This window comes from Haliaeetus albicilla, chromosome 8 (genome assembly GCF_947461875.1).
Source record: "Haliaeetus albicilla chromosome 8, bHalAlb1.1, whole genome shotgun sequence".
NCBI classification, from domain to species: domain Eukaryota; kingdom Metazoa; phylum Chordata; class Aves; order Accipitriformes; family Accipitridae; genus Haliaeetus; species Haliaeetus albicilla.
Genome location: NC_091490.1, coordinates 43,987,265 through 44,012,207, shown reverse-complemented (window position 1 = coordinate 44,012,207; position 24,943 = coordinate 43,987,265). Strand labels below are relative to the sequence as shown.

At 66.8% G+C, this 24,943-nt stretch overlaps 1 long non-coding RNA gene across 1 annotated transcript; it reads left to right on the top strand.

Annotated features, from left to right (window-relative positions):
- Positions 1–5,678: 5,678 nt before the first annotated feature.
- LOC138686608 (uncharacterized) lies at positions 5,679–24,547 on the top strand. The gene is made up of 3 exons (XR_011325931.1): positions 5,679–6,020; positions 6,469–6,551; positions 23,559–24,547. It is a non-coding gene; the product is annotated as an uncharacterized lncRNA (long non-coding RNA).
- Positions 24,548–24,943: the final 396 nt, after the last annotated feature.

The following is a 24,943-nucleotide window of genomic DNA, read 5'->3' as shown; positions in this document are numbered from 1 at the left end:
TGGCATAGCACGGCATTGCACGGCACAGCACAGCATGGCACAGCATCGGACGGGACAGTACGGCACGGCGTGGCGTGGCACAGGCTGGCTCGGCACAGCGCACCGCGGTGCGGGCACCCGCAGGAGGTGTCTGCGGCGTGGCGGGAGGCAAGCTGCGACACGGGGTGCCGCATCGTGCCGCGCCACCGGGGTGACATCACCGCGCCCGGGGCCGGCAGATGCTGGTGATAAAGTGGGGGGGTCACCAGCGGCAGGGCGAGGCCGGGCAGAGCCGCACTCGCTGCCCAGCCCAGGCATCCGGGCGCTTCATCCACACCCCGACCTGCCTCCTCCTCCTCCTCATTGCCCCCAGCCCGGCCAGCGCCCCGGCCCCCCACCCTGCCCCGGCGCTGCCGCGGGCCCAGGCCCACGCCGGCGAGGCTGCGCTCATCCCAGTCCTCCCAGTATGGAGCAATCCGCCAGCGCTGGCGTCGCGCCTTTGGTGTGGTGCCCGCTGGGGGGGGCAGCATGGGTGTCACCCTGCGGGCGGGCGTCCGTGCAGGCGGGTGCGCGCTTGTGCAGGGCGGGGGCTGTGCCCGGGCGGGCGTTCGTGGAGGGGTGTGCATGGAGCCGCATGCACGGGGGGTCCTGGGGTTGGGGGTGCATGGTGGGTTGTGGTTGTGCACGCAGAGACGTGCACGCACGTGAGCGAGCACACGCTCCCGGCACCCCCCCACCGTGTTTCAGCCCCTGGGGGAAGTGACCGTGCCCCGGCCTCGGACGTGCACGGCTGCAGCTCCTGGCAGGGGACGGGGTGCTCCCCCCCCCGGTGCCCCCGGGTCGGCCCCAGGGTGCAGCCCATGGCCCGTCGAGCATGGCAAACACCCGGCAAACACCCCGGCGGGGCCTCGGCCACGGGCCATCGACAAATATTTGCCTTCAGCGGTGCAGACCTGCTGTGACGGGCTGACCTGAGCTGCGGTGGCTGCGGGTGCTGGCAGGATAGGGCTGGGGACCCCCAGGGGCCCCCTCCCCCCCCATACATGGCTCGCGGGTGCGGGCGGGTTGGCGCGGGTGCCCCCCCCGCCCCCCCATCCCTCCAGCCCAGCCCCCGCAGCGGAGGGTGCGCCAGGAAACACCCACGGCGGGCGAGCGCCTGGCGGCTCCCACGGCCCTCCCGGCACACCCGTGAGCCCCGGCGCACACCCACAGCGCCGGCCACAGCCGCGGCCCCGGCTGCTGCTGCACGGGGCACACGCCCGGCCCAGGCACGCACGGGGGCTGCACATCAGCTCCTTGCACACCCGCCCACCGCACCCCTGCAAGCGCAGCCTGGCCTCGCCGCAGCTCGTGCACGCGTGCATGCAACCCCCTGCCCGCAAACACGTGCACACGCGCCCATGCGCACGCATGCACCCCACCGCCGAGTGCGGCGGCGTGTGCCCGGCTGCTCGGCGTGCCCAGCCCCGTGCCCCCACGCCACCAGGACCCCCGCGGTCGCCTCCCGCTCGCCATGCGTCTTCCCCGCTGACGTGTGGGGTTGATCACTGCTTGGGATGGAGCCCCAGCTCCGCAGAACCCCGGTGCCACCCGCCCCTCGCCAGGGCACCCGGCGGCTGCGCCCGACGCTGGCTGCTGGCGAGAGACGGCGCTGGCGCGGCTATGCCAGACGCCGGGTGGGCGATGAGCTGCCAGCGTGTCCCTGGCAGGAGTTGGGAACACGGCGTCTGCCGGCAGCGGGGTCCCGTCGCGGGGGTGAGCCCCGGCCCCCGCGCAGGGGCTGCAAACGGCCTCCCCGCCACCCGGCTTTGGGGGCATCCACCAGGGCTGGGGCACCCATGGGTGCACCCTAGGCATCACCACAGGGTGCAGAGGCCCCCCCCAAGGGTTGAGCCCCCACCCATGCCGGGCCTCGGTGCTGCCGTGGGGCTGGGCTGCAGGCAGGCGCAGAGGCGGCGAGGGGGGGACGACCGGGGCGGGAGCTGCCGGCGCAGGGACGGATCCTGGAATTAAAAACATTCCAGGAACTGACTTTGAACCAGATAAAATAACAAGAGCCGCAAGGAATGTCTCACCCCACCCCCTGGCCGGCCGCGGCCTCGGCCCGTCCCAGCCCCACACCGCTCCCTCCGGCCCCACAGCGCTGCCCGAAGCCGCCCTCCGCCCCACACGTATCCTCGGGCCCTTGCACACGCGTGTGCACGCAGAGCCTGCAGCCAGCGCGCACGCGTGCGTGTGCGGTTGCAGCTTGGCTGCGGGCGGGCAGCCCCCGTGCCCCGGCGTGCCCAGGCTGCGGTGCCGGCACGCGGCAGGGGCCGGAGGGTCTCCCCGGGGCGCGGGCTGAGCACCCCGTCTGCAGCGAGGGGATGCGGCACCCCTGGTCTGGGCTGTGAGGGTGCAGCCTGCGTGCAAGCGGCGCATGCGCACGCGCGTGTGAACACGGCCATGCACGCGCGGGTGTTGCGCCTCGTGGGGTGTGCGCACACCAGCCCCCCCACCCTGCGTTCCCCATCTCTCTCCCAGCCTGGTCGGGGTGCAGAGGGTCCCCCCCCGTGCACTGCTCGGCCCCCGCAGCCGCGGGGCCTCCCCGGCCCCCCCAGCCTGGCCCGCGGCTGCAGCCCGGCATGCCTGGGCGGTGATATCACGGGGGCTGCGGAGCCAGGGGCACGCCGCCCAGCCTGCTCCCCGGGGACCCCCATGGAGCTGGGCTGGGGTCGGAGCAGGGACGGAGCAGCGGCAGGAGCCCGTCCCACCGCTGCCGTCCTCACGGCGCCACACTGGGAACCGGCACTGGTCGCACTGGGAGTCCCATTCTGGCTGCCTGCCCTTGCCAGCTGCCTTTGCCAGCAGCAAAGACCCCAAATCTCCCCCCACCACGGGCACACTCCCCCCCAAAGCATCTCCCAGCTGGATGTGTTTTGGGGGGGGCATGGGCTCAGCCCCCCCAGTAGGGTTCCACAGGGGACAGTGCTTAAATGCCCCCGGTGACACCAGCGTGGGTGAGGGGTGTCTCCCTGCATCACCCCGACCCTGCAGCCTGTGCTGTGGGGTCCCGGCTGGGCACTGGGCAGGGGGTGGTAGGCTGTGGGGCTGGCACACCATGGCCCCGGGCAGCGTGGCAGGGACACAGGGGCCGGAGGGCAGCACCGGTGCGTCACTGTGTTTACGAGGACCTCGAGGAGCCCTCATGACGTCCGTGCTGGCCCTGCCAGCCGGGGCCCTGCCAGGTGGCATGGTGCCACCACCGCCGCACTCCCTCCGGCCACCGCTGAGATTTTCGGGGCTGGCGTTGGGCCACCTGGCCCCTGGGCCCCGGTGGCGCGGGGGGCACGGAGCCGGGTGTGTGTGTGTGTGTCCCCCCGCCGCCACCAGCCGCCGCGCTGAGCGAGCAGATGGGGCGTGCGCGGGGCTATATATAGCGGCAGGACCCACAGGTAGCGATGCGTCAGCGCGCGGGTGACGCAGCCCCAGCGAGCAAGCGACGCTTGGCCACACGCCCCCGCAGCCGGCTCCCCGCAGACCGCAATGGCCTCCCCCCCCCCAAACCCCTGTCCTCCAGGAGCACCCAGGAGCTGGGGACACGCAGCCTGCTTGGGGTCCCTACTGCGTGGGCTGGTCACGGCTGGAGGATGCTCAGCCCTCGGCTGCTCTGCACAATGGCATTTGCTGGGTGGCATGTGCCTGCACCCCCCCCCCATGTGCACGTGTGTGTGCATGTATGTGTGTGTGTGCATGCCTGTGTGCACATGGTCCCTGCACGGTCAGGGCTGCATGTGCCCACATATGTGTCCACATGTGCATGGCTGTGCCGTGTCTCGGCATGTGCGCTGCTGCATGCGAGTGTCCCCACATACATGGCCACAGCCGTGCTCTGTGTGTGTCTATGAGTCCCTGCATGCGTCGCTGTGCATGTTCCCCTGTGCAGGGCCACGCCGCGCTGCGTGGATCTGCACACGCATGTCGCTGCATGTGCACGTACCCACACGTGTGGCCACATTGCGTGCGCCCCTGCGTGTTTTGCTGCTCTGCGTGTGTGGCTGTGGCGTGTCTCTGCGTGTGTGCGTGGCCGCGGTGGCCGGGGGTGACTCAGCCCCCAGGCAGCCCAGGAATGCCCCCTCCCGGCGCGGGAGCCAGCCCGCCTGTTGCAATGCGGTTTCCTCCACCGGCCTGTGCTGGGAACGGGCCGTTCTGGGGACGATGACAACCAGGGCTGACCCAGACCCTGCTGGGAAGATAAGGCGGTGCCACCCTGCCTCCATCCTGCCTTCTGGGAACCGCGTTACAGGGGCGGAGGGGGGGGAGGAGGACGGGGGGGGGGGTCTGGGCAGGCCTGGGCGCCTTGGCCCTGGGCCTGGCAGGGAGGGGGCCCGCAGGGGCCAGGGCTCACCCGGGGAACAACCAACAACCCCCCCCTCCCCGTCTCTGACCAGTGTACCCCACAGCCCGCCGGGCGGGAGGGCAGCCCGGGGATGGGGAGCCCCGGCAGCAGCCCCTACCCGTGAGGAGGGTCAGCCCTGGGGGTGCCCAGACCAGGGGTGCGTGAGGGGGGAGCTCCAGCTTTGGAGCCCCCCCCCGGCAGCCAGCACTGGGGCTGCTGCGCTGCAGGCAGGACGGGGTGGCTCTCAGGGCCGGGGCGGGGGGGCTCCGGCCCCTTTGTGTGTGCCCGGCTGGGGTCTAAAGGGGTCCCATGAGGCTGTCCAGGGGCGCCGAGGTCTGGGCATTGGGGTGCTCCCCGCCGGCCCGTGCCCGGGGGGGGTCACAGGCCCTGACCGGTGCCCGGCCGGAGCGGCGTGACGGCCCCACACGGAGCACGGCCGGAGCAGGGCCCACACCGGGACGCTGCCGCGGGGCCGGGGCTGCCCCGGAGCTGGGGAGGGGGCCGCCGCGCAACCGGGCCGGGCCGGAGGGCGCAGCTCGGCTCCTGCCCCGGCCTCGCACCGGCGATTCCCCTCCGCCCGCGGGATCCAGGCCGGGTCTTCCCCCCCGCCGGCGAGCCGGACCCCTGCCCCGCTCCGGCGGAAAAGCCCGGCCCGGATCCACGGCAGCAGCGGAGCGGGATGGCACCGGGCACCCACTGCTCTCCCCAGCCCCGGGTGCCCAATGCCGCTGCAGCACGGGGGGCTGGGGGGGGCTCAGGATGTGCAGGGGCACCGGGCCCGGTCGGGCGGTGCGTGGGACGCTCCGCGCGGCGTCGTGGAGGAGCTGGGCTGCAGACCCCGCTCCGGGCTCGGTTCCGCTCCGCGCTCCGTGCTCCGTGCTCCGTACTCCGTTCCGGGCTTTCCGCGCCGCCACGGCCCCGCTCGGCGCCGCGCTCTCATTCATTCATAGATCGCGCCGCGCGCTCCCGGCCCATTCATTCACGGCGGCGCGAGGGAGGCCCGTTACCGTGGCAACCGCCCCGGCTCCCGCGGCCCCGGCAGCGCGTCCCCCCCCCCTTCGCCTCCGCACACACGGTGCTCCTGCAGCGCCGAGCACCGCGGGGGGGGGGCCGGGCCGGGGGGACCCCCCCGGTGCTGAGCGGCAGCCGGGGGGGGGAAGCCCGGGGGGGCTCCCAGTGCCCCCCCCCCCCGCCTTGCGCACAGCTGCGGGGGGGTGGGGACCACCCGGTGTGCCCGGCTGCAGGGCCCGGGGCGGGGGGAGCCCAGGTGCCTGCGGGGAGTGGCGGGGGGGGGGGCGTTTTCCTGGCGGCAGGGCCCCCCCGGGGGGGGCTGTGCTGTGCCGGGGGGTTCCCTAGTTTGCACGGCTGCGGGGGGCTGCCCTGAGGCTCCTGCCGGCGCTGTGTCGTGTGTCCCCCCCCGATGCCCGGGCAGCTCGAGCCGTCCTGACCCCCACCCGGGGTGGCTGCCACGTCGGCGGGGGTGGCCCCCACCCAGGGCTGCGGCAGGAGCCCTGCCCTGCGCTCGCCAGGCACCGGCGGTTTCAACCATGGGCTGGGCTTGGTTCAGCCTTAACCTTCACCCCCCCCGGCTCTGTGGTTGTGGTGCGGAGCTCTAGCTCCGCAGAGGAGAGAGCAGACCCCCCCCAGCATGGTGGGGAGCCCCGTGAGCCCCCCCAGGAAACCCCTGTGGGTACGTGGCCGTGTGGGCATCTGCCCTAGGCTGGGGGTGCAGTGAGTGCCAGTGGGGAGGGCGGTGACTGGGGGGGGTGCCAGAGGTGCGAACCGCCTACACCTGCCCCACAGGTGGCAGAGGGGGGTGCCCCGGTCCCATACGTAAGGGTGGGTGCAGGTTCTGCCTATGCATGTGCACACGTGTGCACCCACGGTGCGTGTGCAGGGGGTTTTGTGCAGACCCCGCGTCTCCAGCTCTGCGCAGCCGTCCGTGCATCCCAGGTCCAGCCACATGGGCAGGACAGACGTTCACTGAGGCACCGTGGGCACCGGTTGTGCAGGGGCCTGTGCGTGGTGGCAGAAAGCTCAGGGCTGCAGCATGGCCACGGGGTGAGCTGGAGCTGGACAAAGCTGCCTGACTGCCTCTTCTACCTTCCCAGGGCATCTGGAGCAAGGAGCCATGGCCGTGGGGTGCAGGAGAAGCTGCTGCTCCGGCCCAGGGTCCGAGGTCCGAACGTGATGGGTAAGTGCCACCAGGCTGGCGTGGGGCTGGGCGTGGATGCTTGCGCAGCTGCACTCGTGTGCATCTTGCACGGAGGGGTTCTCCTGCCGCTTGGGTTTGCACACGTTGAGGACGTGGGCAGGCGAGAGCACGCGTGTGTGCATGCACACGCATGTGTTGGTGCTCGCTTGTGCTCCCGAGCACGTCTGCACACGGGGCCACGTGTGTGCCCCCGCCGCCTGCCCGTGGTCGCTCACCGACGTCAGCGTGTGCGTGCACGCGCGGGCCGGGGCGGGGGGGTGTGCTGGGCCACGCGCACGCACATGTCGGGGGTTGCCCTCACATGCAGCCGTGCGCACTTCACCTCCCCGGCGGCCTCTGCACGCCGGGCCCCTGCGCCTCGGCGCTGCCGGGGAATGACTCACGGGCTCGCAGAGGAAGCGGTGACTCAGTCCTGGATTCCTGCCTCTCCCCACCCCCCCGGCCGGCCGGCCATCGCGGCCACGTGGAGCCTGCGGGACCCGACCCGCGGCCGGCACAGCGGGACGCGGCCGGGTGCCGGATGCCGGGGCTCCCCGTCAGGCTGCTGGGAGCGGGGCTGGGGGCAACGTGCCCCTGCGGGGGAGCGCGGGGTCCCTGCGCGGCCGCGGGCGACCTTCAGGTGCGCGGGAGGAGGCAGCCCCGGGCGCTCGGGGTGGCGACGCGCACGCCCTGACTCCCGCCCAAGCTGGGCACTGGGTTCAGGCTCGGGCACGTTTCCCGGGGGTGTTTCGGGTGGTGCCAGCTGTGCGCAGCCCTGGCTGAACCCGAAGTGCCGTCCCCGGGCAGCGGTGCCAGGCGCTGTCCTGAGGTCCCCGCCTGGGAGGGCTCCCCTCAGTGCGGGGGGCACCTGCGGAGCCGTTACCTCTGGGTGCGTGCCATGGGCCGGTCACGGTGGTGTGCCTGGTGCTGGGCATTGCCCACCCCGATGCCCGGGCTCCTGCCACCCCCTCGGTGCTGCCGGCTGGCAGCTGCTCCCCATCCTGGCCCAGCCCCACGGTGGGGGATTTGCCTGCAGCTGACCTGCTCCTTCCCTGGTCCAACATGCCGGTGCCCCTGGGGGGGCTGTAAGCCCTGGTATAGCACCGGCACCAAATGCGGCAGGGCTGGGGCTGCTCCACCTGCCGTGGGTTTGCCGCGGGTCTGGGGTGCGGCAGCGGCTCCACCTGCCCCTGGCGCTGAGCCACCGCTGGCACTGGGCTCTGCAGCTGCTCCGGCTGCCGGTCCTGTGGCTGCTAGGGGTCCGGGATGCCACGGTGTCCCGCAGGCAGCACCAGGGACCTGGGCAGGGAGCAGGAGCTGGTGGCTGTGGAGGGGAGCGGTGAGTGGTGCCACACGGTGCCCAGGGTGCTGAGCTGGCAGTCAGCGGTGCCGTGCCGTGCCCGGGGCGCTGTGCTGGTGGTGCCATGCAGTGCCCAAGGTGCTGTGCCGTGGCACGGGCAGCCTCTGTGAGTCAGAGCGAGGTGGAGCCGCTGCCCCCTCCCCGCTCGCCCCGTTCCCAGGCCCCGCTCACCAGAATCACTTTCGCAATGACTGGGGCAGCCACCCCGGCCCTTCCCTCCAGCGCCCGGCTCTGCTGAGCTTGCCCTGGCCCCGTGCCCCGCAGGTCGCCCCGGCCCACGCTGCCCGCAGCCTCCTGCCGCGCATCACTGCCCGTGCCCCGACATGGCTGCTGCCGCTGGGTTTGGCCAAATCCCCTTAACTCTGCCCCTCGCCAGCTCCTGCCCCAGGCGCTACCGAGCCCTGCGGCGTTCGCCCTCCCGAGCAGACCCCACGTGTCCCGTGGGGCCGCGGTCCCCTCTGCGGGGACGGGGTCTGGCAGGTGGCAGCGGGGGGTCACGGTGAGCGGCCACCGGGGCCGAAGCCGGCAGCGAGGGCCCGCGGAGCTGGGGTGAGTCAGCGGCAGGCAGGTGGGGAGGCGCGGGGACGCGCAGCGATCTGGGAATGACTCATCTGTTAAACAAACAAACAGGCGAGTCCCTGTGAAGCTGCGCTTCCTCCGCGCCCCGGCAGCACTGGGGGAGCCGCCGGTGCACCCCAGCCGCCGAGCCCCCCAGGGCGGCAGCGGCTTCAGGAGCAGCCGTGGAGCTGCAGCTGCACATGGTACCGCACACGCACACGTGCGAGGGGCACCCCTGTCCCCAGCTGCTCCCCGCGCCGCCGGCAGCGTTGCAGTGGGGTGCACCGGAGGCTGCGTGTGGGAGCTGTGGGGGGGGGCTGCAGCCTGAGCTGGAGCTGCTTCTGGTTCGGAGAGAGATGCACGGCACTGCAGGGTTATTTTGGGGGACGTTTCAGGAGTCTGGGCAGCAGTGCTCCAGAGGTGCAAGGCTCAGCTGGTGCCATTTGGGGAGCGGTGGGGGTGTGAGAGAGAAGCAGCGAATCCGCCCCCATATACGCAGGTAGCTCAGCCCCGAGGAAAAGCCTCGAGAGGCTCCGTGACACCCACCAGTGGTGCTGAGCTGGCGCCCAGGACGGGCATGGGGGGACCCCAGGCTGCTGCCGTGTAGTGGGGACCCTGCGGGACTGGGGTCGACCCGGTGGGGCTGCGTCCCTGCTTGTGCAGGAGCCGATCCTGTGGCTCGGGGGTCCTGAGGGTCTCTGCAGGGGCGATGCTTGGGGCTGGCCCCTGCAGAGGCTGCTGGTAACCCCGATCCAGGAGGGAGCCAGGACGGAGCCAGGGCTGGGCTGGGCATCGGCAGCACCGAGCAGCGGCAGGTGTTGGTGCATTTGAGGGCATGTGCCTGGGAAAGGGGCAGCAGGGCTGGTGCTGGGCAGGTGGGGACGAGGGGGACCAAGGGCAGCGAGCAGCGGCCACTGGAGCCGGTTGGTCCCAAAGCAGCAGTGGCCGAGAAACTGCGTGGGAGCTGGGGCAGAGCACCGCATGGAGCACCGCGCGCAGGCTTCCAGCCGCAGCACCGGGGACTTCCAGGACAGGGGAAAAAGCAGTGCTCGGCCAGGGGCTGTGAAGGGTAAACAGGCTGAGTCAGTTAATTATGGGGCGCCAGCCCAGCATCGATCCCGGCAAAATCATGGAATGGCTGATCCAGGCTGTGATTAATAAAGTGTTAGAGCGCAACAGCACAACTGCTGCTCGCGCCCGCCAGCCGCCCGCGCTCGGCACGGCCCTGCCGCCAGCCCGCTGTCCCCAGCACCTCGGGTGAGGTTTTATTTCCAAAACCCGTTTTTCAGAAGTCAGCAAGTTTCCGAGCACAACGGAGATCTTTCCTGGGCCGGCCGCTGGGCATCCTGGCTGCTGCCGGGAGGGGAAAGCACGTCTGGTCCCCGGCGGGCGCTGCGCCCTGCCCTGCAGCCAGCAGGACGGTCCCAGGGGTCCACGGACGCGAGGTGGGGGTGACTGGGCACTGTCGGGGTCGGGGATCCCCAAACACCTGCTTTTCACCCCGGGATGAAGGTGCCTTTGCAGGAGCCGCGGTGGCCGGTGCCGGCCGGGCGCCTGGCTCCAGCAGCTGGGGATTTCCCGGGTCCGGGCTCACCTGGGATGGGGCCGCGTGGCCTCTCCCTTGGCCGGCGGGTTGTAAAACCCAATTGTATGCAACCACCCTGACCCACGCCGCGGCCGGCCTGCCCGGGCACCCTGCGGCTCGGCTGTGCGCCCGGCCGGGCTGGGAACGAGCTGGGGGGGAGATCAGGCTGTCCTGCGGGGCTGCCCACTGTCTGGCTCTGGCTGGTCCCAGTCCTGCACCTCTCAAGATGCAGCCTGAACCCCTGACCTGCAGGTCCCATCTCTGCTCCGAGTTTTGTGTGTTCTCAGCCCAAAGGCGCTTCCTCCCAGCCCCGCTGCAGCTGGGGCAGAGCCAGTGTGTCGGCCAGCATTGGGTGGGGGCTGCGGGCGCTGCAGCGATGCTGCACCCCAGCATGGGATCCATTGCCCCAATCCTCAGCGGGACTGCGCCATCACTGCCAGTGAGTCCCAAGCGTGACCCGGGGCCCCGCGCGCACACACGCGCCCTTGCCGGCGCAGCCCAGAATGCCAGGAATGTTTTGTGGTGAGGCTGGAAAAAGGGTCATTCACTTACTGGATATTTCCCCCCCCCTGCTTCTTTTTGCTCTTTTCTTCGCCGTGTGTTGTGGGTTTGGCCGGGGGCCCGCAGCGGGCGCGGGTGTGCGCGCGCGTGTGTATGTGTGTGTGAGCAGGCATGTGATGAGCCGGGTGTGACGGGGCTGGTGAGGGCTGCGAAAGTGCTGAGCTGGTGTGAACTCGAGATCTCCATCTCCTCCTTTACAGCCCTTCCTGGAAGCGGCTGCGGGGAACGTCCCCGCCGGGTGCGGTACGTGGGCAGCTGTGCCCATCCCCACGGCGTCTGGGCGCCTCGTACTGGAGGAAGACCCCTTGCTGCTGCCCGGGGCTGCGAGGCCGAAGGCAGAAGGTAGCAGGGGGTGGGGGTGCTCAGTGCAAGTGCCCTGGGTGCTGGTGCCCTGCTGCGGGGGGGACGGGGCAATTCCCACCCACACTCCCCCATGCGAGGGGCCCACACCGATGGCGGGCGCCCGGCCGCTGTGCCGGGGCAGTGACCGGCACATGTGAGGCTCAGGAGAGGCGCTGGTCTCTCGTGGCAGCTTGGGCTGTGCCGATGCCATCCTGGCAGCGGCCGGCACGGCCCTTTGAGGGTCCCCAGCCCGGCTCTGCCGTGGTGAGCGGGGCCGGGGCTGGCACCGAGGCGCGAGGGCACCAGGTGTTGCCAGCAAAGCCGTCTCGCCTTGGGAATTTTTGCTTAATTTAATTTATTGCCAATTAACTCAAACTTCTCATCGCTGATTTGGGTATTGAGGAAGAAGAAAACATAAACAATTTAACAAACACTTCAGTAAACACCTTCCCCCACCCAACCCCAGGCTTGGCTTGAGGCCCCCCGGCTCCCCCGCATCTCGGCTGCCCCGTTCTCGCCGGGGGCTATGCTCACCCATCTTGGCTCCTTCGGTGGGTGACAGGGACAGGAGGTGGGTGCTGGCTGCGTGGTGGGTCCTGTCTGCCCCAGCTTTGCCCTGCGGGCCACGGTCTCACAGGTAGATGTACCCGCTCTGGCATGGATCACGTTAACTGGGTGCTCATGTGTGAACAGTTGGGTGTCATGTGTGAGCTAATTGCATGTTCATGCATGGCTTAATTGGGTGCTCATCTGCAAACCAAGTGTACAGTCGTGCATGTGCTGAGCGCACGCTCGCGTGTGAATTAATCATGTGCTTGTGCACAGACTGATCGTGCACTCATGCGTGCGGGAGCAGCGTGCTCATGCATGAACTGCTGGTGCCTTCGTGCAGGGATTAACTGGGTGCTCGTGCATGAATTAACGGTCGTTCTTGTGTGGAGGGACTGTGGCTCCTGCAAAGGCTGCTGGGCTGATGCGGGAAGGATTTGGGTGCCCACGTGTGCCATCGGTATCTCCCGGGGCTTATGCCAGCGCAGCAGGGCCCTGTGCCAGGAAACCCTTTGGTCTCAACAGAGAAGGAGCAAGAGGGAAACTGAGGCACCGAGACATGGGGTCGCTGGTCAGGAAGATATCGAGATGCTCCCCAGGCGGGGAGGGACTGGCAGGGACCTGCTGGGGCCACCCGCCTTCGGCTGCTCGCCCTCCCCGCACCCAGCCCTGCCGGCACCCCCGACCCCAGCCGGCAGCTTGCCCCTTACCGCTGCTTTGGGGTAAAACGGGGCGTGTTGGCGGGTGAGCAGCCCACCCACCCTGCGCGTGGCAGCCGGACCCCATGGCAGGTCCGGGACCCTCCTGATGCCCCAGCTCAGCAGTGCCAACCCCACTGCCCCGTCCCCCTCCTGGGTCGTGTCCCCAGCCGTGTCCCTGGACCAGCCCGGGAGCAGGGATGTGCCGCTGCCCCCGGCTCTGCCCTTTGCCCCTTTCCAGCCTGCCCGGGCTGCGACCCGTCCCGCAGCCGTGTGATGCCAACACGCCGATTGGCACCGATCCCCATCCCGTCCCCCGAGGCCCAGCGAGAGCCTCCAAGTGGAGGCAGATGTCGGGTCAGAGCTGTGCCACGGCTTTGCCCGCGACGTTTCCCCTAGCCGGGTCCCTGGAGACCGTGCCGGGGCCGCGGCACCGAGCCCTGGGGCCGGTGGGAGCCGTTCATGGGTGCCTGGTCCGGTGGCATGGCTGGGGATGTCGCTGCCCCGGGGGGGGTCCCTGCGCCGCTTCCCCTTCTCCACGGTGGGAGCGTGGGGCTCGGCGTGTCCTGCCCAGGGCCACACGCTGAGTCAGGAACAGACCAAGAATAGAGTCGGACGCCCTGACTCACGGCCTGCGTGCGAAGCGACGGGCAGCACTTCCCCAGCCAAGGGGAACCCTGCACCCCTGGCCCCCCCCAGTCTGTGTCAGCCCCTTCCCACCCCCCCAGAGTGAGGGAGAGGACCCGGGAGCACGGGTCGCTGCTCTGGTGCAGTGGCCCTGGCCCCCTCCAGAGCTGGGGGCTGCCACCACCGCCAGCTCTGTCCCTTGCTGCTGTCACCAGCCACAAGGAAGAGAAATCTGCCCGTCTGCAGGCAGGGAGTGGGTGGCCTTTCGCCACGGGACCCTCTCTCGGCCCTCTGCGGCGCATCCCCTGCCCACGCAGGGCACGGAGCCCCCCAACAGCCCTCGGTGCCTGCCGGGATGCCATGCCGAGGGGCTGGGAAAACCTTGGGGGAAGGTGTGCGGGGAAAAGCCAGACTACCCAGCCCCCCCTCTGATTGCAGCTCCCCTTGCACACGCGTGTGCACGCCGCACCCCCCGCCACACACGCCTGTGCATCAGACTGCAAGCGCGCACAGCCCCCTCCTGCACCCTGGCTTCCCAGGGCCCCCCATGGCCGCCCGTCTGTCCCCCGCCAGCTCCCAGCCAACCCCCCCTCTTCCTCCCGCCTCTCCAGGAGCGTTTTCCCGCAGTGTCTCCATTGATAAATCCGGAGCGTTGCCACGGAGATGCTGCAGTGGGGCGCAGCGGGGCGCAGCAGGGGTGCAGAACCGCCGAGGGGCCCACGCACACGGCGCTGGGCTGGGGGGGGCTGACTGGGTGCACTTGTGTGATTGCACACGTGTGTGGTTGCACATGTGTGTGCACGGCTGGTGCCAGCCAGGCAGCGGGCATGCCTGTGTGTGCAACGGCTGAGGTGTGGGTGTGAGCTGTCCCTGTGCAGAGCGTGCATGGGTGGCCGGTTGTGCACATGCATGCTAGAACTGGCATGTGTGCCTTGTGCATGCACACGCGTGCAAAACCGAGTGCATGGGCTGCCTGCGCAGGGCTGTGGGGGCTCGGGGACCCCAGCCTGGGGCTGAGCAGGCAGACAGGGCCCCTGGCGCCGTCTGGTTCCTCTCCTGCAAAATTGCCCGGGGCCACCAGCTCCAGTGGGGAAACCGAGGCACAGGGACGGTGTGTGATTCATGCCGAAGCAGACAGTCACTTGGGGACAGGGAGGAGAGCTCACGCTGCCACCGCCTCTGACTGCTTGGTGCACAGCGGTGGGTCTGGCCGGCCCCACTGCACACATGCTCGCACACCCGTGTGCCCCTGGCGTGCCAGGGGCTGCATGCGGCAGTTCTCGCCATCGCGTTGCAGCGTGGGTGCGCACACGCGTGGTTCTGCAGGTGGGCGACCCCGTCTGCCCTGCAGCAGCCTCCCCGCAGGGATGTGGGTGTGTTCCTCTGTGTGTGCAAGTTCCCGTGCACATGTGTTCCCGTGCATGCGTGTCCACGTGTGTGCATGGTCCCACGCTGGGTGCTGGGGCCCTCCCGGCTGCCACGGGGTGCTTGGGGGCCCGCCACCATTTTGTGACTGCACCGTGCAGGCAATGGGAACCCACTGGGGTGGCTGCAGGGGTCTGGTGACATGGAGGGGCTCAGGCTGGGCTCTGGCATGCGAGGGGAGCATGGGGGGGCCGAAGCTGGGCTCCGCGCCAGGGAAGCCCCAAGACCACCCACCACACCACCTCCGGCATGGCCGGGCGGCTGCAGACCCCCGGGCGCTCGCACTGCGACCACCCCCTGCACGGGGCTGGGGTGGGCGAGGGGAGCAGCGGGGGCTCGCACGGGCAGTGCCTGTGCCCAGACAGCTCCTGCGGCTTTGCTGGCACCCTCTGCCATGCCACCCACGGACGCTGCACTCGGGGAGGGGGGGGTGCTCGTGGGGAGCCCACGTCTGCGCTCTGCTGCGGCTGCATGTGTTTGACCCTGTGGACATGGGCAAGAGCCCGACGCTGCTGGCGCCCAAAGCCCCGAGCCATCCTGCGGCAGGATCGTGGGGTGCTGAGGGAGGTGCTGGGCGCCAGGATCAGCCCCGTTTGCAGCCAGGAACTGGGGGTGCCCTGGCCTGCCTCTCGCCGCAGAGTGGGGTCCCACCCACCAGCTGGGGGACACACACACGTGGACAGGACCCCACGGCACGGCGTGGCACGGGGTTGCCGCTGAGCGCAGCCGGGGCACCGCGGGGCACACGCGTGGGCTGCGAAGGCACACGCGTGTGGTGCCGGGTGGGCAGGATCGGTGCCGTGCGTGTAGCGTGGCTGCCCTCTGCTGCCACCGCCACGGCAGTGCTCAGCACCCTCCGGCACTGCACGCCGCAGGCACCCATGGGCGCAGGGCCCGGGGGGGGCAGGCGGCCGCCCTGAGGGACGCAGGGCAGGACAGGCTGTCTGGGGACAGGGATGGCCACGCAGGATGGGGGACAACCTCAAAGAGCCGCGGCCAGGGCACCAGAGAGGCTGATGGAGCATCGCTCTCCTCCCCGCCAGCTCTCCGGGGGCTGCGCGGTGGGGAGCCGTGCCCAAGGGGTCGCAGACGGGCGGTGGCGGAGCTGCACGCTGGCACCGGCGAGCTGGGGCACGCTGCACCCCCCCCCCCCGCTGCCGTGAGCACCGGGTCCTGCTGGCCTGGCTGAGCCCGGCCGCCCCCGCTGCCACCCGTGAGGAGCCGGGTGCTGCCGGGGCGCAGGCGGGGGCGTCGGAAAGCAGCCGCAACCCGCGTTCCCACCGCGCCTCGCAGCTCCCGTCAGGGCTGCTCGGCCAGATGTGGCTCAGCCCCAGCTCTGCCGAGCCCCCCCCCGCCCCGTCAGCTCATGGCAACCCGCTGTGGGGCTGGGCACAGTGCCCGGGCACCGCACCCCGGCACAGCCTCACCCACCCGTGGCCCCACGCCGGACGGGGCAGGGGTCTGGGCTTGCAAAAGCACCAGGGTGGGACAGGTTGCCTGGAGCCTCCCCGCGTGGCATCGGGGTGCCCTGTCCACGCTGCAGCTCATGGGTGCCGTGGGGCAGGGCAGGGTGCAGGCGTGGGTGCCATCTGGGCAGCTGCGTGGTGAGGCTGCAGTGGGCTGTGCACAGTGCATGCAAACGCCCCCCCACCCACCTCCCCTGCATGCCCACCCCGTGGGTGCCCTGGGGTGGGGGCTTGGCAGGTCCCCAGGAGCTCTGCAGAGCCTGGCCGCAGGCCTGCACCCCCCCCCCTGCTGCCAGGCCCCCCCCTCCGGCAGCACCCTGCCCACAGCGGTCCCTGCGCGGCGCTGGGGGGGCTGAGTGCAAGAGCCGTGGGTGTTAAAACAGGAACCGCGGCCCCCGCTTCCTGGATCTCGCTGCTTTTTTTTTTTTTTTTTTTCCAAAACACAAATGGGGGGCAGGGAGGGGGGGTTGAACAGAGGCCGGGCAGCGGCCAGTCCCCTCAGCCCCCAGGGCTGGCCCCAGCGGGGAGGGGGCCCAGCCGCAGCCCCCACCGCCCGCCTCACACCTAGCCCCATGGCCACAGATTCCCCCCCCCTCCACGGCGGGGCACAGAGCCTGGGTTGGACCCCCCCCGGTGCCCAGGGCCAGCGGGTCAGGGTGGCTCACGTGTCCTGGAGATGCTCGTTCCACATTTGGGCAAACCGTGACCTCCCTGGGCAGGGCAGCCGGGGAGTGCCTGTCCTGGGGTGCTGCTGGGCATCTCCGGTGCCCAAAGGGTCCTCCTCTGCCTCCCTGGCGCCCAGCACCCTGCCCTCACCTGGGCCGGGGAAGGGGGGTGCTACCAAAGCACCTTTGGGTGCACGAGCAAGCCGAAAGCCGGGGGGAGAGGGGCAGAGCTCCGCTTGCAGCACCGGCTGCGTCAGCATGTGCCGTGCCAGCGGTCACCGGTGATGGGGCTGGGGCTGTGCCAGGCGTCCTGGGGTCAGCAAGGGGCTGGGGGCCAGCCCCACGCCAGCCCCACGCTTGCTCAAGCCGCGGTGACGACAAACACGGGGGGCCAACGCTCCGGGCTCTGCCCCATGGTGCTGAGGCCAGGCATGACTCATCACACCGCTGCTTTCGCTGCCCGCTCTCCTGGCGCGAGGGCTGGCCGGGCAGGGCGAGGGCAGACCCTCTGCCGACGGCAGGGCGCAGGTCGGGGGGGCACCAGCAGGGAGCCCCGCTTTTCAACTTTGCCAGGCACTGGAACGGGGCAGAGGGGCACTGGGAGAGGCGAGAGCCCCGAGGGCGTTCGCACCCCTGCTCCCAGCTGTACCGTACACCCCCTGTCCCAGCTGTACCCCCCCCCCCCATCCCAGCTGCACACTCCTGCCCGCAGCCCCCCCCAGCCCTTAGGAGGGGTCTGGTTTGGATTGGCCCCATCCTGCAGAGTTGGTTGGAATTCAGCGGGGCTGGCGGAGATGCTTCCACGTGTCCCCCCCCAGACGCCAGCTCCCAGCAGCCCGTGTCCCCCCCCCCCGCGCCAGCTCCCTAGTTGTGGTGCCCCGCTTTGTCCGTGGAGCTGCCTGCGCTGAACAATAGCGGTCCTGTCCCCCCCCCCGGCAGCCCCCACCCCACGCCAGCATCCTGCAAGGCTCCCTCCCAGCCACGTAGGAACAAGGGGCTGCGAGGGGCTGGGCAAGAGCAGGGGAGGAGGCTGCAGAAATGCTGTTAAAAATTAAATATCTCCCCCTTCCCCGCACCCCCGCCCCGTGCAGCTGGGATGAGATTACCCAGCAGCTGGGAGGGAATTAAGCAGCATCACTTGTGCTTGTTTGCTGGGCTTTTAAAGCAGCGGGGAGGGGGCTGCAGCCCTGGGAAGGGCTGGTTTCTGTCCTCAGTGATTCTTGGTGGTCCCTGCTGCTCTTGGGGGTGTTGGGGCTGGGGTAGTGCTGGCCTGCGGCTCGGTCCCATCCTCCATCTCGCTGCATTGGGAAGCAGGTCACGTCCAGCTCCCAGCACGGCAGCAATGCCAGGGGAGAGCTTGGCTTTCTGGGGCAGCACTGGGCTGTTTAATTAGCAGCTGGCTGTGGCTTTCCAGTGCTTTCAGGGCTCGTGGCAGCCTGAGGTTGGGGGGGGGGGAGAGGGAGGATTTCCAGCACAGAGCGGGGTTATGTGCTGGTATGTGCTGGTACCATCCCTGGGTTGTGGCAGTGGGGAGCTCAGCACGGGGTGCTGCAGCCCCTTGCTCCCCTTCAACTCACTCTGACAAGAGGGCAATAGTGCCCGTCTCCTCCCTGGCTGCTCTTGGGGCAGCATGCGGGGAGGGCTGGGGGGGGCAGGAAGGGGGTCCTGTGCAGGTTTGCCTGAGGGAGTGGACTGGGGTGGCCCTGGGGGTGGCAGGATGCTGGGATGGGCATCGTTGCTCCTTGCAGAAGCGTGAGGCCGGTGGGATGCTGGGTGTCGTGGCTGCTCCGGCAAGGGCATCGCTGTGCCCCATGGAGGGGCTGGGGGTGAGCTCAGACCCACGCTGCGGTCCTGGGGCCCTATTGCGAGACCCCAGCCCCATTATCCGCCTGCGTGAGAATGCCCCCACCTTGCCCGCGAGGAAGGCAGGGAGGGCAGGCCCTGGGGATGGAGCCTTGGAAAGAGCCTCCCCCCGCCAGGCGCCAGCGGCGGGGAGCACGGCTGCACCAGACGCTGGCTTTAGCACCAAGGTAATGGCTCAGCAGGGCGAGGGGACGCAGGCGGGCGAGGGGCATGCCAGGGCTGCGTATCGGTTCACCCACGGACCCCTCCGTCGTGCCTCGTGTGGGGCAGCCCCCTGCCCTGCTGCAGGGAGGGGAGAGGTTCCCCTCCTGCTCTGGGGCTGGTTGGCAGCCCGCAGCGCTGGCACAAATTTAGGGTGAAGCAGGATGGGGCTGTAACTGCAAAGACAAAGGATGCTGGGGGCTGCTGAGCTCCCCCAAAAAGCTCCTTGCTCCCGAAATCGCTCCCCCAGCCTGGGTTGGCCGTGCTGGGCTGGCACCAGCCCATGCAATGCCAGAATCCGGCCTTTCCCTGCAAACACACGGCTCCCCAGGCAGGCGTGGTGCTCCTGGAGGCAGAGACGTTGCCTCTACCTGCCTTCATTCAGATCAGCTTGTGGGGGAGAGCGGGGGAACTTTCCCGACTCGTTTCCCCACCTTAAGTGGGGGGGGGGGGGGGAAGAGAAGGAGTCGCATGACTTGGAGCTTCACGAGAGGCAGCGCGGGGAGAAAGTGACCCAGACGGCCAAGAATCTGCTCCGCTGTCGTTTCTCATTCCTCCTCTGCAGCGCAGAGGGCTCGGGGAGAGGTTGGGTTACAGCCTGGCCGCTGTTGCCGGCGGAGTGAGGAGGCACCGAAGGGGGACGGTGCAGGATGAGCTCATGCGAGGGCGCGGGAACCTTCTGGGCAGGCAGAAACGTTGATGCTGCAGTTCAGGGGTTTCTGCAATCGTGGCTGTTCCCGCAGAATCCCGGCTCGCTCCGCTGCGCCGCTCCTTGTGTCGATAGCAATAAAGCCGCCCAGGAGGGGTTTGCGCTTCTCTGCGGATCTCAAGGTGATTTACATTCCCTTGCCTTAGCAGGCAGAGGAATGGCAGCGCACAGTGACTTGCAGACGAGCAAAGAGGGAGGGAGGGGGGACACCAGTGTCCTGGGGAGCCCTGGGGCCCTTGTGCACGGAGCTGGACCAAAGGCCACCCTGCACGGGCTTGAGGGGCTACGAGATCACCAGCCCCACTGCAAATCGTGGCAGCAAACACCAGTGTGCTGGCAGTGCCACGCGGTCCCTGTGATGTGAGCGAGTGCGTGGAGGCGGCCAAGGAAAAGCTCCGATTTCCTCCGGCACCCAGGCTGGCTCACCTCGGTGTGTATTTCACCCCTTGTTGGGGAGAGATACTGTGTTCCTGGCAGTTTTTTCCCCTGCAGACTGTGGATAAAAATCTTCCTGCATCCCCAGCCCTCTGTCCTGCAAGGTCACTCGGTGTTTGCACAGTGGAAGTTTGTTTATTGTGTCCTTGGGTAGCATCTCCTGACCTTAAGAACTCCTATGCTGCAAATACTCTTAGATGATGATTAATGAGAGCTTATATAACCAAGATGAGTCCTTAATACAGCTGGTAGGTTGACAGGAGTGAAGGTGGGAGAAAGAAACACACGTCTCTCTGCTGCTGCTTTTTCCACACCAGAAGTAGCTGCGTTTTGCACAGGGGGACCCTGGCAGACACAGATGCACGGGAGGGGAGAACCCACCTACAGAGCCTGGCGGGGCCTTGCTAGAAGGGGCAGCAGCCGGGGCAGACCCCCACCGGGGTTTTCTGAGCAGCCCGGGATCCTGTGGGTGCAAGCAGCCGGTGCTGCTGCACCAAACCAAGTCTCCCACGGCACAGCCGAGCTCTCCAGCACAGCAGAGCCAGGAGGTGAAAGGTTTTATGCCAGTAAAGCATCGCTACGTAACCAGCAGCTGTAACGTCAGCGCTGATGCCTGCAAGCTGGTAATGCTAGAAGAGAAGGGCACAAATCCCATGGCAAATGCCAGACCGTGGCTCATGGGGGTTGACGAGGCTGTTGCCGGAGCCGCGGTGTGCCGCGGAGCAGCTGGCCTCTGGTGACGGCAGCCTGCAGAGGGGAGCATGGCCACGGCACGGAGGTGTGGGCTCTGCAGAAAGCCTGGCCTCTTCCAGATGTTCCTGAACGTCCTAAAGGGGAGCCGAAAACTGCAGCCACCGCAGAAGCAAATGACAGGAGCTGGTGCGCTTCAGCCCTCCAAAAGCCCAGGGATACAGTTAAAGGAGGCTGAGCTGTGCTCTTTGCAGGCCCCTGAGATGATGGCTGATCCCAGCATGGAGCTGTTAATAGCACAAGATTTGATCTGCCCTTCCAGCTAGGACAGCAAAACCAACCGCTCGGAGCGAAGTGCAAATCCCTGCCTCTGTGCTGGTGTCAGACCCCAAAGCCCGTTTGCTTTGCAGGGTGTAATGTGTCAGCCAAACGTCCCCAATACGCATCTCGGGACAGAGGCAGGGCCGGGGGTAGGTGGGCACCGTCTTGGCTGTGTGGGTGGTCACGCTGTGGACGGATCCTCAACACGGGTGAATGGGAGCACGACTCGGGGAGACAGGGCACAGGCCTTGCTGCTGTGTGCCCCAAAAGAGGTCTTGCAATTTTTTAGGTGTGATAGCAGCACTTGTGTTCAGGTGTTTCTAAATTTCGGCTCTATTTGGGCAGGTATTGATGGTGTGACAACAGAGGATTTAGTTTTCCATAATCTGGCTGAGAAGCACAGCATCAGTCCCTGATAAAACTGCTTCTTAGAGCCAAGCCATTTACATTGTTGCCTTGGTTACCACATGCTATTTTCACCATCTTCCTAACCTCAACCGGGGTGCACAGGCATCCCCAGCCCTGCATCCCCTCTCCGGAGGCACGGAGCGTTGTGCCAGGGCTTTGTCCCAAGACTGGGCTTTCGTGGTCCAGGGGTGCTGCGTTCTGGGCTTTGGTTCTCACCGTCCTTGCCAGGGTCAGCTCTCCCGGCCCTGCTCCCCCAAGCTGGTCAAGGTCCTGCTCTTGTCCCTTCCTCCTCCCAGGCCATCGGAACAAGTTCTGCCCTTCGGGAGACCTTTCTGAAGGAGCTGCTGGGGCTGATTGCTCTGAGCTGGGCTCTTCCTCCTCTCAACCCTGGCAGCTCTTGGAGGCGTAGCCCCTCGGCATGGGGTCTGCCTTCCCCATCACCAGCTCCAAACTGGTGAGCTACAGATGAGCAGCAGCCAGGGCTGTACCTCTCGCAGGCGATGCTTTCTGCATCTCTGCAGTGCTGCTGCTTCCTGGCTCACGGATCCCTGTCTGCAGCCTGTCCTTCTGCTTCGTGCAGGTACCTACCCCCGTGTGAAGTGAGTGCTGCTCTAAAACAAGGTGAGACCACTCCGTACCCAGGTCTGGGTTCATTCGTTGCTGGTGTAAGCGACAGGGGTGGAGTGATGGAGAACCGGGGTCCTGGGGACGAGGTGGTCACTCATTGCAAGGGGATGGTCAGAGATGATGGGAAGATGCGCAAAATGGAGATAAAGCTGGGAACGGCAGAGGCTCAGCTCTCACTGGGGTGGATTGGGAACTGAACTCATTTCCACATACTCAGGTTTGGGTATCCCCATGCTGCCATACGCCCCCCTCCCTGCCACTGCCTTACGGCAACATGTGCCAACCCAGATTTCATACAGCTTTTTGCAAGCCTTGCTGTGGATCTGATCCCTTCGCTCATTGTGGCTTTGTCCTACAACTTGGTAAATCCTGGTCACAGTAACTCACAGAGGAAAATGCAGCAGCAACGCTTCTTGCCATGGCAACGGTATGATTGCGTCAGGGCTTTTTTTTTCAAACTGCAAAGCTGGATAAGCAGCTCCCTCAGGGAAAGTAGTAAGAGAAAAGGGAATATTTTTTTTTCCTGTGGGCTTTGGGACTGCCAGTTCTCAAATTCAGAACCAGCTCAGTATTTCACTCCTTGCTTCTGGCTCCAAGGCTGACAATGAGACCGTGCATGGTCAAGCAGGGCAGACTCGCTGGAGGCAGAGAGGGTCAGGGGAGAGACCCTCCCGTGCAGGGAACGGCTCTGTGTGCTTTTCCCGTGCCGTGGAAGCCTCTCAGCTTCGTGGCGTAGGCTGACCTTGCAGGGAGATCAGGAAGGGGCAGTAGGTTTGGTGAGGGATGGGATGGAGGCCTGGGGGGACCCCTGGTTCAGTCCAGCCTCACACTCCCTCTTTCCCTGCAATCCCAGCAAAAACAAAGGGAGAGGAGGCGGCTCTTCCGCCGGCGTGGTTTGTGCTGGCGGGTTCTGTGGCAGCAGCTGGGCAGCCGTGCTCGCCCCCGCCGCCCCTTCCAGCTGCGCCTCTGCTGCCGTGTTTGCAGGAAGGGTGGTCCCGGGCGCTTTGCTTAGGCTCGGGGGGGAGCAACACGATGCCGGAGCACAGAGCAAATGTGGGCTACGTGGATGTTTTTGTTCCCTCTCCAGTCCTGCTGTCACGGAGCTTGTGTAAGCCACAGGCCCTGAGAGCAGACCACGGGACAACCAGCGCTGTTGCAAGGCACTTGGGTGCCCGTCCGCCCCTGCCCACTGCTCCTTCCCAGCCCCGCTCTTCCCTCAATTCCTGCTGGGAGCTCCTCTCCCCAGCCCTTGCCCCAGGCGACAGCACCCGAAGGAGCACAGGGCTGCTCTGGGGTTTGGAAACCTCATCAGAGCGGTGCTCAGGGTGGATGCCTCTGCTCGGCCCTTGGCTCCCAGCTCAGTCTCCCGAGCAGGTGCCAAGGCTGCCGAGCAGGTTTGGACTCGGCTGCTGCGTGGCTCTGGGCAAACGCCAAACTGCTCTGTGCCATGGAAAAGGGCCGTGAGTGCAGGAGACGGGAGAAAGGTCCCTACAAACACAGGCAGTAAGTGTTGCTCAGTGGGGACCCCCCGCCAAAGAAATCCACAGCACTGCGGGAGGGGGCAGAATGCATCCGAGGCAAAACCCCCTTGGAGGCAGGAGAAGCTTGTATAGCTCTGGGAACCGTGATGAAGGCAAGGGCAGGAGGGCAGGCGTTTATCACATCTCACCGTATCGGTGCTCCCTGAACATATTTCGATGTGGCACTGAATGCTGATGTGCTGCTGGAAGGGGGACTCAGGAAATAAGTATTTTCACTTATATGATGTTTGGTACCATAGTCTCTGTCACTGGAGGTTTTAAAAAATGGGTGAGAAAAACATCTAGCAGGCATGGGGTTGCTTGATTCAGCAAGATGATCCCTGAGATACCTCCAGCCTCTTGTGATTTACAATTTAACAATGATTGCGCACTGCAGCCTACGTGTATGAAGACACAGGCTCCGCCTTGAAGAGCGCGCAGTTCAAGATGGCTATTTGTGGTCCTTGACGAAGCGCCAGCGCTTTCACCATATTAGGTCACTGCAGCCACAGTCCCTGCTCACAGACAGCTACAGGTGATTGAAAATGGGCTTCGGCCAGAGAAAACAAACAGTGATGCTCACTCTAAAACTCGTGTGGGGGTATTCGGGCGTCTGGCAGGAACGGTGTGAAGTTAACTCTACATGCTCTTTCCTGGGCATCGAGCGCTTTGGGACCCTCTGGCCAGGGGCTGTGTTGGTGCCAGCCACTGCTGCAGGAAGGTTTGCTCTAGTGACATAAATCACGCACATTATGTTTCATTGCTTAATTAACTGCCCTAACAACCTGTGAAATCTGCCAGGTGAGTTACCTGCTGGGCTACTCCCCAGCGCTGGAGTCAGCCACAGCCCCATGATACGTGTTGAGATGTCACCCTACTGAGTCCGTCCCAGGGCCCCTCAGGCAGCGCAGGAACCCCCTGCCTGCGTCGGGCAGGTGGAGCGGGGCTGCTGCAGCTGCCTGCTTGCAGGCTGAAGGGACAAACGCAGCGTCTACTGCCCTGGATTGGGCAGGGAGGAACAAGCAGATCTGGAACACGCAAAACCTCCTGAGAGCCGCAGAACTGGGACAGGAGCGGAGGCAGCACGGGCGATCTTGACTCAGCCTGGCTCTCACCTCGTTTCACAGGACGACTCCGTCGGTGTCAAAGGAAAGGCATAAACACGCACCCAAGTGAGACTGAAATCACGCTTTTGGGGACAAGTCTGGGCAGAGCTGCAATTGCCATTCACTGTCACAGGAGCTACACTGGTCCCTTCATCTTGCTGGGACTAAAATTCCCCTGAAGCAGCAGGGGAAGGTTAACAGTGCTATTTTCAAAACACCCAACCTGCACTGGCTTTGCATGAGGAGTTAAAAAAACAATTAAAAACTGTTTGTCCCTTAACGATTGCAGTACCAAGGGTCTCTGGAACAGGCTGGCAGCGCAGCACTGCTCCTCCCCTCCAGCATCCCAGGGTGACCGTCCTTGCTATTGCTTGCACCGCTTGGAAAATGGCTCCGTGCATCAAGGTCACTTTATCCGCCCTCATCGTGGACCAGAAATGCTCACGTTAATGAGTCTCTAATTTAATCAAAATGCGGGGGACGCAAGCTCAGGGTTGGGCTTTTTCCCTCTTGAAGGGCAAAAATTGATTTGCAGTCTCCAACGGCAGACAAGCCTCCTCGCTCCTCCGGGCCGTGACCGGTGTGCACTGATGGACCACGCAGCCCCATGCAAAATTAGGTAGAATTAAAAAATAACCGAGGCTTATTCAATAATTCAAACCCAGAGTTTAAAATT